Source organism: Papio anubis, chromosome 17 (genome assembly GCF_008728515.1).
Source record: "Papio anubis isolate 15944 chromosome 17, Panubis1.0, whole genome shotgun sequence".
NCBI classification, from domain to species: domain Eukaryota; kingdom Metazoa; phylum Chordata; class Mammalia; order Primates; family Cercopithecidae; genus Papio; species Papio anubis.
Window position 1 is genome coordinate 2,003,057 of NC_044992.1, and position 12,237 is coordinate 2,015,293.

The 12,237-nt window shown below is 43.8% G+C and overlaps 1 protein-coding gene across 9 annotated transcripts in view; it reads right to left on the reverse strand.

Moving 5' to 3' along the window:
- The window catches only part of SMG6 (SMG6 nonsense mediated mRNA decay factor), a 242,658-nt gene that overhangs the window by 201,967 nt on the left and 28,454 nt on the right, over positions 1-12,237 (reverse strand). Inside the window, exon 1 of one of the 9 annotated variants that reach the window (XM_017950244.3) lies at positions 4,117-4,121. The exons of the other annotated variants lie outside the window; for them this stretch is intronic. The gene's annotated coding sequence lies outside the window, so the exon portion shown is untranslated. Of the gene's footprint in view, positions 1-4,116; positions 4,122-12,237 lie in introns of those variants that run through there. 9 annotated transcript variants of the gene reach the window in all.

Sequence of the window (12,237 nt, forward strand, 5' to 3'; positions counted from 1 at the left end):
CATGAGGTTAAAGAAACCCATTTTCTACTAAGAGCAGAAATTTCTTCCATAGGCTTCCACAACGACATCATGCAACACAAACAGCAATGCTTCTCTAGGTCTCTATTTTATTTATCTTCACACAGGCTGATGACACACTGAAGTACAAACCAGTAAAAGCAGTACTACTAGTACCCAATGTCACCTAGTTACATAGCTCTCTGATGGTTCTAGGCATGAAGGATACAGAAAAAACAGTAGTAGGAGAGGTGCCTAGTGATTTCTATAATAAATGCTCAATAAATTTTGGATCAGAAGATGGAAGACAACTCAAAAAACCACTTAAGCTCTTAAAAATAAAAATGTGTGGTTAATACATTTTATAGGAACTCAAACATCAGAAAGACAGAGGGTACAGATAGTATTTTAAATTCTTTCTGGTCTAGAGAGTCTATACACTCACACTAGGGAGAATAAAAGAGCGCAGTTCGCTTCAATACTAAATATTTATGACTAAAGTGAAAGGCTTCCAAGAGGGGAAAAACCTGGAGTTTCCCCCTGGAGTCAAACAAACAGTCCACAGACTGGGGAAGGATCATGAGCCAAGAAAACAACGATTTCACATTCTCTCTCTTAGCTCAAATACATCACATCTAAGATGGTGAAAAGTGGGCAGAGATGAAATTCTGGAACCTTTAAGAGCAAAGAGGGATTTTACAGAATGATCAAACTATGGATACAGCTCCCCAAGAGAACAGTCGGAAACAAAAACCAATATAGGAAGTTGGTGAGAAAGGCAATGCAGGAAAAACAAAAAGGGTAGTGCAGCCTTCTTACGCCACCTAACAGGCAGTGTGTTACTATATAAAGAGAGCCGCTCCCACAGTAACATCACCTCACTACTCCTTCCTATAGCAGCTGCGGATTGACCAGGGATCCAAGGTACAGGTCTCATTCTTATTTGGAAGGCTCTTCACAGACGACGAGCTGGATCCTAAGGGACGACTTATAGTACCCCTCACGTACACTCCAGTTGGCTGGAACTCAGCAGCTGATTGCTCCCTTGTCTAACTTGGTAAGGAGCCAAAAGACGACTTTTCTCAGTCAACTCTCCCAAGCTGGAAAAATCTCTAATGCCAGAGTTCTGGCTTAAGTCGGGATATCAGGTTATTCATGAGATGCCAAAACTACATCTTTACATTGGCTTTGAACAAGTCCCTCAAGTACACCATACAGATTCCCACAGAACTCAAAATCATCTGGATATTAAGGCCAAAGATGGCTACTCCATCTCTCACATGGAGAGGAATGTGCTTTTCACAACACCAGCAACATCAAAACAAACCTTTCATAAATCACAAATCAATCTCAATTCTTAAAATAGGTGTCAAACAACAAACACAACATTAAATGATTTCCTAGGCTAGACATGGTGACTCACAGCTATAATCTCAGCACTTTGGGAGGCTGAGGTGGGCGGATCACTTGAGCCCAGGAGTTTGAGACCAGCCTGACCAACATGGTGAAACCCCATCTCTACTGAAAATACAAAAATTAGCTGGGCATGGTGGTGTGTGTCTGTAGTTACTCAGGAGGCTGGGATGGGAGGATTGCTTGAGCCCGGGAGGTGGAGGTTGCAGTGAGCCGAGATCGTGCCACTGCATTCCAGCCTGTGTGACAGAGCGAAACCCTGTCTCAAAAAAAAAAAAAAAAAGATTGCCTTAAAACTTTGTATTCTACTCTATTGAAAGAAAACTCTCCCTATTCCACTAGCTACTCAAATTCTCTCTCACTATTGTTGATGCCTGGGCCATCAAAATCCAAATCCCAAGTCAGGTTCTCTGACAGGAAATGAAGGAGTAAACCTTAACAAAGTGTTTTTGATCTTGTCAAGCTTCAAAAGTAATGGTTCTCAACCAGATTATTACCACCCATCCCAGGAAATGTTTGGAAGTATATGTGGGTCATTACTGGCATGTAATGAGTGAAGCCAGGAATGCTAAACATCCTGCAAGGTCAGACCTGCATAATGAAGAACTGTTGGCCAGGCACGGTGGCTCATGCCTGTAATCCCAGCACTTTAAGAGGCTGACCACCCAAGGTCAGGAGTTCAAGACCAGCCTGGCCAACATGGCGAAACCCTATCTCTTTTAAAAATACAAAAATTAGCAGGGCGTGGTGATGGGAGCCTGTAGTCCCAGCTCCTGGGGAGGCTGAGGCAGGAGAATCACTTGAACCCGGGAGGCGGAGGTTGCAGCAAGCTGAGATCGCCTCACTGCACTCCAGTCTGGGTGACAGCGTGAGACTACATCTTGGGGAAAAAAAAAAAAAGAATTGTCTGCTCAAAAGGCGATAACACTCTAATTAACAATCAATGTCCTAACAGAAGAACCTTATCATTCAACCGCATTCACCTCTCCCAGCTTTTAGAGCAATAGTAAATTTTTACTGTAAAAGGTCACAGAAAATAGTTCAGGCTTTGCGGGCCACATACATCTCTGTCACGTGTGGCTCTTTTTGAACAACTCCTGATGTAAGAATGTAAAAACCATTCTTAGCTCATAGGCCTCTGGCAGTATTTTGCCCATCCCTGTTCCAGGGTATTACCTGAATCATTAGTCTGTTTACATTAATTTAGAGATGCTGGTTAAAATAAAATGTGATGGAGTGTGCTATAAACAACACCAATAATGCATCGAACAATCTTACAGAATGAAAAATGAGCTTCAGAATTTAGCCTTCCCACCTAAGAACTGGTGCACGTGCTGGGCTTCTAATCACCTCATTCTCTTCCCCTGTGCCTTTCAGGTGCTTTAGGTTTTCTTCTGAATGTTCAGTTTCAAACACGTTACTGGGAAGAGCACAGAAACGCCTTTTCCCCCTCTTCAGGATCTGGTACTTTCTGTTCACCATGCGTGCCACTCAAAGTCTTTTTACAATTATTGCTGTTAACATCTTCTAAAATGTCTAAACCAAACCAAGGCCTGGAAATTCTGACGGGTATCTGGGTCCTGACTTTCCGGATGGTAACTAAAGGTCACGTGGGGTGGAAAGTGGCCTGTGGGTAACACAGAATATACACACGCACGCGAACAGGATATGTTGGTAATCCGGCTTCCTGAGACCTGGTGACTTTTGAGAGTTCTCATCAACACTCTTGGGGAAGATGAAAAACCTTAAGCTGGGAAATGGTAGATTTTAAGCAAGTGCCCAATCTTAAAATCAGATTTCTATCTACAGCAGAATGGGAAGGTACACCATTTATTCCTCTATATTTTACTTGCCTAAAAACACAGCACACAAAAAATAAACAAAGTGACTACCGAGAGGTTTCTTCAGCGTGGAAGCTGGCGTTTGCAGCATGGCTTATGTCACGTCTCAACCCTAGCAAGATGAAGAGTGTGGTTTTGGTGTTTAACCAGCCTCAACAGCACCCTGGCACTCTGTTTCTTCCCCCCAGAGAACTCTGCTCTGTTAGAGGAAAGCAACCAACCTCACATATTGAAACAAAACGGATAGGATAAAAATAAAGCCCTGAAGTGGTTTGGTGACCGAGGTCATTTGGGGCGTTAAGGGTTTATAGGTAGGGCCGATGTACTTTGAGAAACTTGCACTCACTACCAACCACAAAGACATTGGCCTTACAGTCCAGCAGTGATCTGAGCAAGCAGTTCCAGTCCTTGCCTACTAGGGGCTGCTCCTTGCAACACACCTCACATTATCAACATCTGAAAAATCAGGTTCTGGTTCTGACCTTCTTTGAGGGTAATCTCACTAAGCGGTTTCTTATGGCCTAAGAAAAAGAAAACCAATCTGCTTCTTCCCATAGAAAGAGGCTCTAATGAATTCCTGTCATCACGTGCTGCCAAACTGCAGTTCACACACTTTTCAAAGAGCTTCCAGAGTGAAGAGTATAGCCTCAGGTACGTACTGCAAACTACTTTACAAAAGCATAGGACTAATTAAAGACATTAAGCCAACTCACGGCAACCCTAAAAAATTTTCTGATGCCCACCTTACAGATATGGAATCTTTTTCTTTTGAGGCAGGGTCTCACTCTGTAACCCAGGCTGGAGTGAAGTGGAGCAATCAAAACTCACAGCGGCCTCGATTTTCCAGCCCAGAGTACTCTCCCACCTCAGGCTCCCGAGTAACGAGGACCACCCACCACACCTGGCTAATTTTTTTTTTTTTTTGGTAGAGCCGGGGTATCCCTATGTTGCCAAGGCTAGTCATGAACTCCTGGATTCAAGCAATCCTCCTGCCTCAGCCTCCCAAAGTGCTGGGATTATACACGTGTGAGTCACTGTTTCCAGCAAGATATGGAGTCTTTATATCCATGAGGCCAAAAAATTAAGCTGGCTTTCTCTGTCATGATGATATAATTACAAGACAATGAAATAACTGGGTTATCACAGATAAAGCATTTACCTACCAGCACAGACACTCAACTATTCTTTATCATTATAGATTAAATCAATGCTTGCGCTATACAGAGAAAACCAGGCCAAAAGCTTTCTTTTTCAACGTATTTACTTATTTATGTATTTTTTAAGTAAAATATTTTTATTATTATTAGAGATGGCATCTCATCATGTTGCCTAGGCTGGTCTCCAACACCTGGGTTCATGCAGTTCTCCCGCCTCAACCTCCCAAAGTGCTGGGATTACAGGCATGAGTTACTGTGCCTAGTCTAAAAGCTTTTTCGAAGCTTTTTAATGGGTACTGGCTCTCAAACTATAAACCTAAAGCCTCATGATACAACTCTAGGAATCAGAACTCATTCCAACAGAAAGCAAGTCACCTTGCCTAAGGAAACCTTATAAAACCATGCTCTGATCTATAACTGTTTTGGGGGGGAGGGTGGAGGAATTAGATGTGTACCACTCACACATGGCAGCTTTCATAGCAGCAGCAGCTCAGGTGGACAAACTATGCAAGGGGCACCGAAAAGACAAATGATGAGTCTAAAGAAAATACTAGGTGGGAAGCAGTAACTCACGCCTGTAACCCCAACACTTTGGGAGGCTGAAGCGAGCAGATCACTAGAGGTCAGGAGTTTGAGACCAGTCTGGCCCACATGGTGAAACTCCATCTCTACTTAAAAAAATACAAAAATTAGCCGGGTGTAGTGGCAGGTGCCTGTAATCCCAGCCACTTGGGAGGCTGAGGCACGAGAATCACTTGAACCTGGGAGGCGAAGGTTGCAATGAGTCGAGATTGTGCCACTGCACTCCAGCCTGGGGTGACAGCGCAAGACTCTGTCCCAAAAAAAGAAAAAAAAAGAAAGAAAAGAAAATGCCACCTGCATAACATACTTTCAAAACAAAAAACAAAAAACTGTACACTTAAAAAAAAAAAAAAACCGGCCCTCAGGCAAATACAACAAGTGGAGCATGTGAAAGTTCTGTGCTCTAGGCCACCTGGCCTGGGTTTTCCACAGGGAAGCTATGCTCCTTTGCTAACCAACTTTCACTTGGCTTGTCTATCGATTAAATGCAAAAAGGAAATATACTATCCAACTTTGTGTAGCCACATATTCCAAGTCAGAAAGAAAACTGTCATTCTCAACTTAAAATAGAGCCTCTAAGAAAATCACAAGAGATTTGGGTAGAGGCAGCATGGAAAATTTCAAGCAGAAACTATAAGTTCCAGCCCTAGGGAAATAAGGTTATCATTGTCATCATCTTACAGATGAGAAAACTAAAGCTCAGCCAGGTTACAGAACGTGCCCAAAGTTTCACAGCTAATATCTGATAAAAGTAGGACTTCAGGCCAGGCGTGCTGGCTCAGGCCTGTAATCCCAGTGCTTTGGGAGGTCGAGGCAAAAAGACGGCTTGAGCCCAGGAGTTTGCGACTGCAGTGAGCTATGATAGTGCCACTATATTCCAGCGTGGGTGACAGAGAGACCCTGTCTCAAAACAAAAAAAAAAAAAAAAAAAAAAAACAAAAAAACTAGCACTTGAACTCAGGACTTTCCAAAGCTCTGCACTATCCTGGCTCTGACGTACAAATACTAGACAAAATTATGAAAGTTAACAGCCAGCCTTTAGAGAGATACAATGGATCTGAGGCAATTACTCAGGGAAGGATCTCCCAAGTCCAGTGGTAATGGGGCGGGGGGGAAAAGGTGAATGTAACAGCGTGTATCATATACCACTAATAATGATAGAGAAGAAAGGTAATCACATATACACCTACGTAATACATTACCTATTGAAAACAGTTCTTTAGAGGCCAGGAGTCTTGTAATCCTAACACTTTGGGAGGCTGAGGTGGGAGGATCACTTGAGCTCAGTTTGAGACCAGTGTGAGCAACACAGCAAGACCCTTTCTCTACTAAAAATAAAAAAAATTGGCCAGACGTGGTGGCACACGCCTGTGGTTCCAGCTACTTGGGAGGCTGAGGCAGGAGGATCACTTGAGCCTGGGAGATGGAGGCTGCAGTGAGCTATGATTGTGCTGCTGCACTCCAGCCTACACAACACAGAAGAACCATGTCTCAAGGAAAAAAAAATTCTTCAATTAAAAAACTTTAAAAGGCAATCACTCCTCTGTGTGATCTCTTTCAACCTCTATTCCCACTAACTTAGAAACCAACTCCAGCATTACAGCCTAGGCACTTTTCCAACTACAACCCAGCCTTTGAAACAAGGTCATACACTTTCTATGCACGGGAGCGTCAAATTAATGCCCCATGCCCTAAGGTGTCACTAGTTCAATATGCTTCCTTACGAAAAGGCCATTTTCAGACTCAATCTTTTTTTTTTTTTTTTTTTTGAGACGGAGTCTCGCTCTGTCGCCCAGGCTGGAGTGCAGTGGCCAGATCTCAGCTCACTGCAAGCTCCGCCTCCAGGGTTCACGCCATTCTCCTGCCTCAGCCTCCCAAGTAGCTGGGACTACAGACGCCCGCCACCTCACCCGGCTAGTTTTTTGTATTTTTTTTTTTATGGTAGAGACAGGGTTTCACCGTGTTAGCCAGGATGGTCTCCATCTCCTGACCTCGTGATCCGCCCGTCTCGGCCTTCCAAAGTGCTGGGATTACAGGCTTGAGCCACCGCGCCCGGCCTCAGACTCAATCTTTTAAAACAACAATTGGTCTATCAGACGCCTAACATTTCTTGAACTCGCTCTTCTCTACTCATGTGGCTTGAGAAGTTTCTCTCTACACACAGGAGGGAAGGCCTACAGGTGTAACTTTAATTGTATTACTTTGATAAAACAGAAAAATAAGGCCAGGTATGGTAGCTCACACCTGTATCCCAGCACTTTGGGAGGTTGAAGCAGGAGGATTGCTCGAGTCCAGGAAATTGTTCTCTTGGTTTTTGTTTGTTTTTGAGACAGTCTCGCTCCGTAACCCAGGATGGAGTGCGGTGGTGCAATCTCGGTTCACTACAACCTCCGCCTCCCAGGTTCAAGCAATTCTCGTGCCTTAGTATCCCGAGTAGCTGGAATTATAGGCATGCACCACTATGCCTGGCTAATTTGTGTATTTTTAGTAGAGACAGGGTTTCACCATGTTGGCCAGGCTGGTCTTGGGGCCTGACCTCAAATAACCTGCCTGCCTCAGACTCCCAAAGTGCTGGGATTATAGGCGTGAGCCACCATGCTCAGCCAAGTCCAGGAGTTTGAGACCATCCTATAAATTTTAAAAAGCTGTCAGGCATGGTGACTCACACCTATAATCCCAGCGCTTTGGGAGGCTGACACGGGTGGATCACCTGAGGTCAGGAGTTCGAGACCAGCCTGGCCAAAATGGTGAAACCCCATCTCTACTAAAAACTATAAAAATTAGCTGGGCATAATGGCGGGCGCCTGTAGTCCCAGCTACTCAGGAAGCTGAGGAGGGAGAATTGCTTGACCCTGGGAGGCAGAGGTTGCAGTGAGCTGAGATCATGCCATTGCACTCCAGCCTGGGCAACAGAGCAAGACTCCGTCTCAAAAAAATAAAAATAAAAAATAAAATAAAAATAAAAAGCTGTAAATTTTTTTTTAATTAGAAAGAAAAAAAGCTTTGCCCTACTTAACCCAAACCATTGGCAATTTCCTCCAACAACCAAGACACAGAGAGACACTAGTATGTTTGAGTTCAAAGTGCCTAAGTGCATTGTCTAAAAGAATAGCCCTTCAACTTTTTAAGTCAGCAAGCTGTGGGGTAAAAGATTCAGTCAACCTCCACCCTACCAAATTTAATGGATGGAACAGTGCTGCTTTTGCTCAGTTAACAATGCAGACACGACAAGTAAACAATGAGAAATTCCAGAAACAAATTATATTTCCAGAATCCTAAGGTATATTATGGGAGATCAGCCGCTGACTACCTCCCAAGTGCACACCATGGCACCAAACTAGAATGTGGTTCTGGCAGAAGGCTCAGCCTCCTCGCTACCCTCCAACTTACTCACACTGGCCTCCAGATTACCACAGATTGAGGTGCCCTGTGAGCCCTCTGCTGTTTCACACCTTCTGTCTTTGCTCATGCTGTTACTTCTGTTTGGAACACTCTCTTCCCAATCTGCCCAGTTAACTTTTCCAGGAAGCCTTCTGAATTCACGTTCCTCTCTCCTCACCCCAACCCATGCCTCTGCCAGGACTGGACCAAGAGCCTCTCTCTGTATCTCCACAGTCCCCAATACATACCTCCCTCCTGGCACCCACCACAATACAGTCAGCCCTCATTATTCACGGATTCTGCATTGTGAATTAACTTACTCGCTAAAACTTACTCGTAACCCCAAAATCACTACTCCTGATGCTTTCACAGTCATTCTTACACATGCACAGAGCAGCACAAAATTTGAATCACCCAATGTGCATGTTCCTAGCTAACGAAGGTCAGAAAAAGCAACTCTCTGCCTTTGTATTTCAGGTCATACTTTAAATAAGTGTCCTTGGCCGGGAGCGATGGCTCACGCCTGTAATCCTAGCACTTTGGGAGGCCGAGGCAGGTGGATCACGAGGTCAAGAGATTGAGACCATCCTGGCTAATACGGTGAAACCTCATCTCTACTAAAAATACTAAAAATTAGCCAGGCGTGGTGGTGGGCGCCTGTAGTCCCAGCTACTCGGGAGGCTGAGGCAGGAGAATGGCGTGAACCTGGGAGGCGGAGGAGCTGAGATCACATCACTGCACTCCAGCCTGGGGAACAGAGCGAAACTCTGTCTCACAAAAAAAAAAAAAAAAAAAAAAAAAGCGTCCTTTTCGTGGTGTATTTAGTATCACATTTCTGATATTTTTGTTGGTGATTCTGTTGTCTAACATGGCCCCCACGCCATTGTGCTTGGGGAGTGTGATGAAGTGTGTCTAGTACTCCTAAGTGCAAGAAGGCTGTGATGTGTTTTACGGGGAAAATGGGTATTAGACAAGCCTCGTTCAACTATGAGTTACAGTGATGTCAGGCAGTGAGCTCAATGTTAATGAATCAACAATACATATTAAATAAGGTGTGTTTAAACAGAAACCCACATAAAACAAGGTTATACAACTGGCCGGACGTGGTAGATCACGCCTGTAATCCCAGCACTTTGGGAGGCTGAGGCAGGTGGATCACGAGGTCAGGAGTTCCAGGCCAGCCTGGTCAACACAGTGAAACCCTGTCTCTACTAAAATTACACAAATTAGCCAGGCATGGTGGTGCATGCCTGTAGTCCCAGCTACTTGGGAGGCTAAGGCAGGAGAATCACTTGAGCCAGGGAGGCGGAGGTTGCAGCAAGCAGAGACTGTGCCATTGCACTCCAGCCCGGGTGACTGTATGAGACTTTGTCTCAAAAAATAAATAAATGAATAAATAAACAAACAAATAAATAAATAAATATTAGCCAGATGCACGCCTATAATCCCAGCTACTCGGGAGGCTAAGGCACAAGATTCCCTTGGGCCTGGGAGGCGGAGGTTGAAGTGAGCAGAGATCGCGCCACTGCACTCTACCCTGTGCAACAGAGTGAGACTCTGTCTCAAAAAAACTCCCAAAAAAACAAGGTTAGATATTGATCAGTTGAATAAACTGTTGTGACCAGAGGCTTGAAAGGATATAATTCTGTATTTCCCTTAGGAGCAAAGATCCAGTATTCACTAATTCAGTGTTTGTGGTGAATTTATAGAATTTACAGAACATAACCATCAGAAATAACAAGAATCAATTGTATACTGTATTCTATTTATGTAACCATTTCTTCCACTAGAACAGAAGTTGGCATACTAGGCCCACAGGCCAAATTGAATCCACCATCTGTCTTTGTAAATAAAGTTTTAATGGAATACAGCCATGCTCATTCATTTACATATTGTCCACGGCTATTTTGGTGGTACAACAGTAAAGGTGAGTGGTGGCAACAGAGAACATATGGCCTACAAAGTAATTTACTATCTGGCCTTTCATAGAAAAAGTTTGCTGACCTATACACTAGACTACACAATCAGAGAAAATAACAATAGTGTATTCATCCTTACAATCCTAGCACAAAACTGGCACAACAGAACGGGTAAACTTTAGTCTGCTTAAGCACTGAGCCCAGAACACAGTCTTCTACTCCAAAAACTCAAGGGCAACTGCATTAAGTTCTCCAGACCTGAACAAGTCCTGAAAAAAGACATTATGCAAAGAAATAAAATAGATAATGATACGTAACAGAAGGAAGAAGAGCAAAAGGAGACAGACCAAGGTAAACAAACTCATTTGTTGGGTGAAACAGGAGAGAAAAAGGAAAACAGACACACACATATTACATTCTATTTGGATAATAGAGATTAGGAGCTTCTATGGTACAGTCCAGACAGAACCACAAAACATTCAGAGAGGCCAAGGAGAAGGAAGGTCTGACAAGAGCTTGGCCAAATATACAATGGCATTTATCTTGTTTAAAGACATATTTTCTACAATCAGTGCCAAGCATGTTGCAGGAATAGTCACAGTGGGTTGTAGAAAATACTGGGAATGGTAAACCCAATCATTCCAGGACAGGAATGATTTCCTCAAGTTTCAGAGACAAACACCCATTGGCCACATGCAGTGGCTCAGACCTGTATTCCTAACACTTTGGAAGGCTGAGAGGGGAGGACTGCTTGAGCCTAGGAGTCTGAGACCATCCCGGGCAACATAGCAAGACCTTGTCTCTACGTATTTAGCTGAGCATAATGGATGGAATAGGCATAAAAAAGCATGGGCAAGAAAAAAAAAAAAAAAATAGGCATGAGCATAAAAAAGGTAGAAACCTAATTATGTGAGTTCCTATCTTTTCTATTATGAGTAAGTTTTTTAAGGGTTGTGCTCCTTCCTACCTATATAAAGAGTACAAGCCGGGCGTGGTGGCTCACGCCTGCAATCCCAGCACTTTGGGAGGCCAAGGTGGGTGGATCACTTGAGGTCAGGAGTTCAATACCAGCCTGGCCACCATGGTGAAACCCTGTCTCTACTAAAAATACAAAAATCAGCTGGGCACGGTGGTGCGCGCCTGTAATCCCAGTAACTCAGGAGGCTGAGGCTGGAGAATCACTTGAACCCAGGAAGTGGAGGCTGCAGTGAGCCGAAATCATGCCGCTGCACTCCAGCCTGGGAGACAGAGAGAGACTCTGTCACAAAACAAAACAAAAGGAAAAAAAGTCTATCAGTCTATCATCTATCAACCACTCCCAATCCTATATGCTTTCTTCCCCAGCAGACAGACATGTATTACATTCTATTCAAGATGCTGATAATAAAACAATCAGATCTAAAAAATCCTCAGCAGTTCTATCAGAGACCCTTTTCAGTGTGAAAATGATTTCTGATGTTGTAATTTAACATCCTTAATTAACTCCCTGTCAGCAACAATTCATTTGACAAGCAGTATCCCGTTTCTAAAGGGAGACGAAGAACAGAAGACATAGCCGCTAAATAAAGAATGCCCAGAACCGTGGCAACACGGATTTGGAGGGGCCTGCGTGGCAGGTAGAAGAGTTAAAATGTGAATCTCAATAGGATGCTACTTGCATTTGAGGCTGGCAGTCCCTCCCCAGGCTGGATGTTCAACCCAAACCACATCTCAAGACTAAAAACCAACAACCCACAAGCTAACCTCCTGCAACCATTCAGAGCGAGAGAAAGATCCAAAGCAAATGCTTGGCAGAGAACAAACTAGTTGGGATGTTACCACTGTTACTAACAACCACCTGAAGCCAAACTTTGTTTACTCATGAATCTAAATTTAAGTACTCTGTGCTAGAAATTCTCTAGGACTTGTCAAAGGAACAATTCCAATTAAGGCTAATCACCCAGTTCT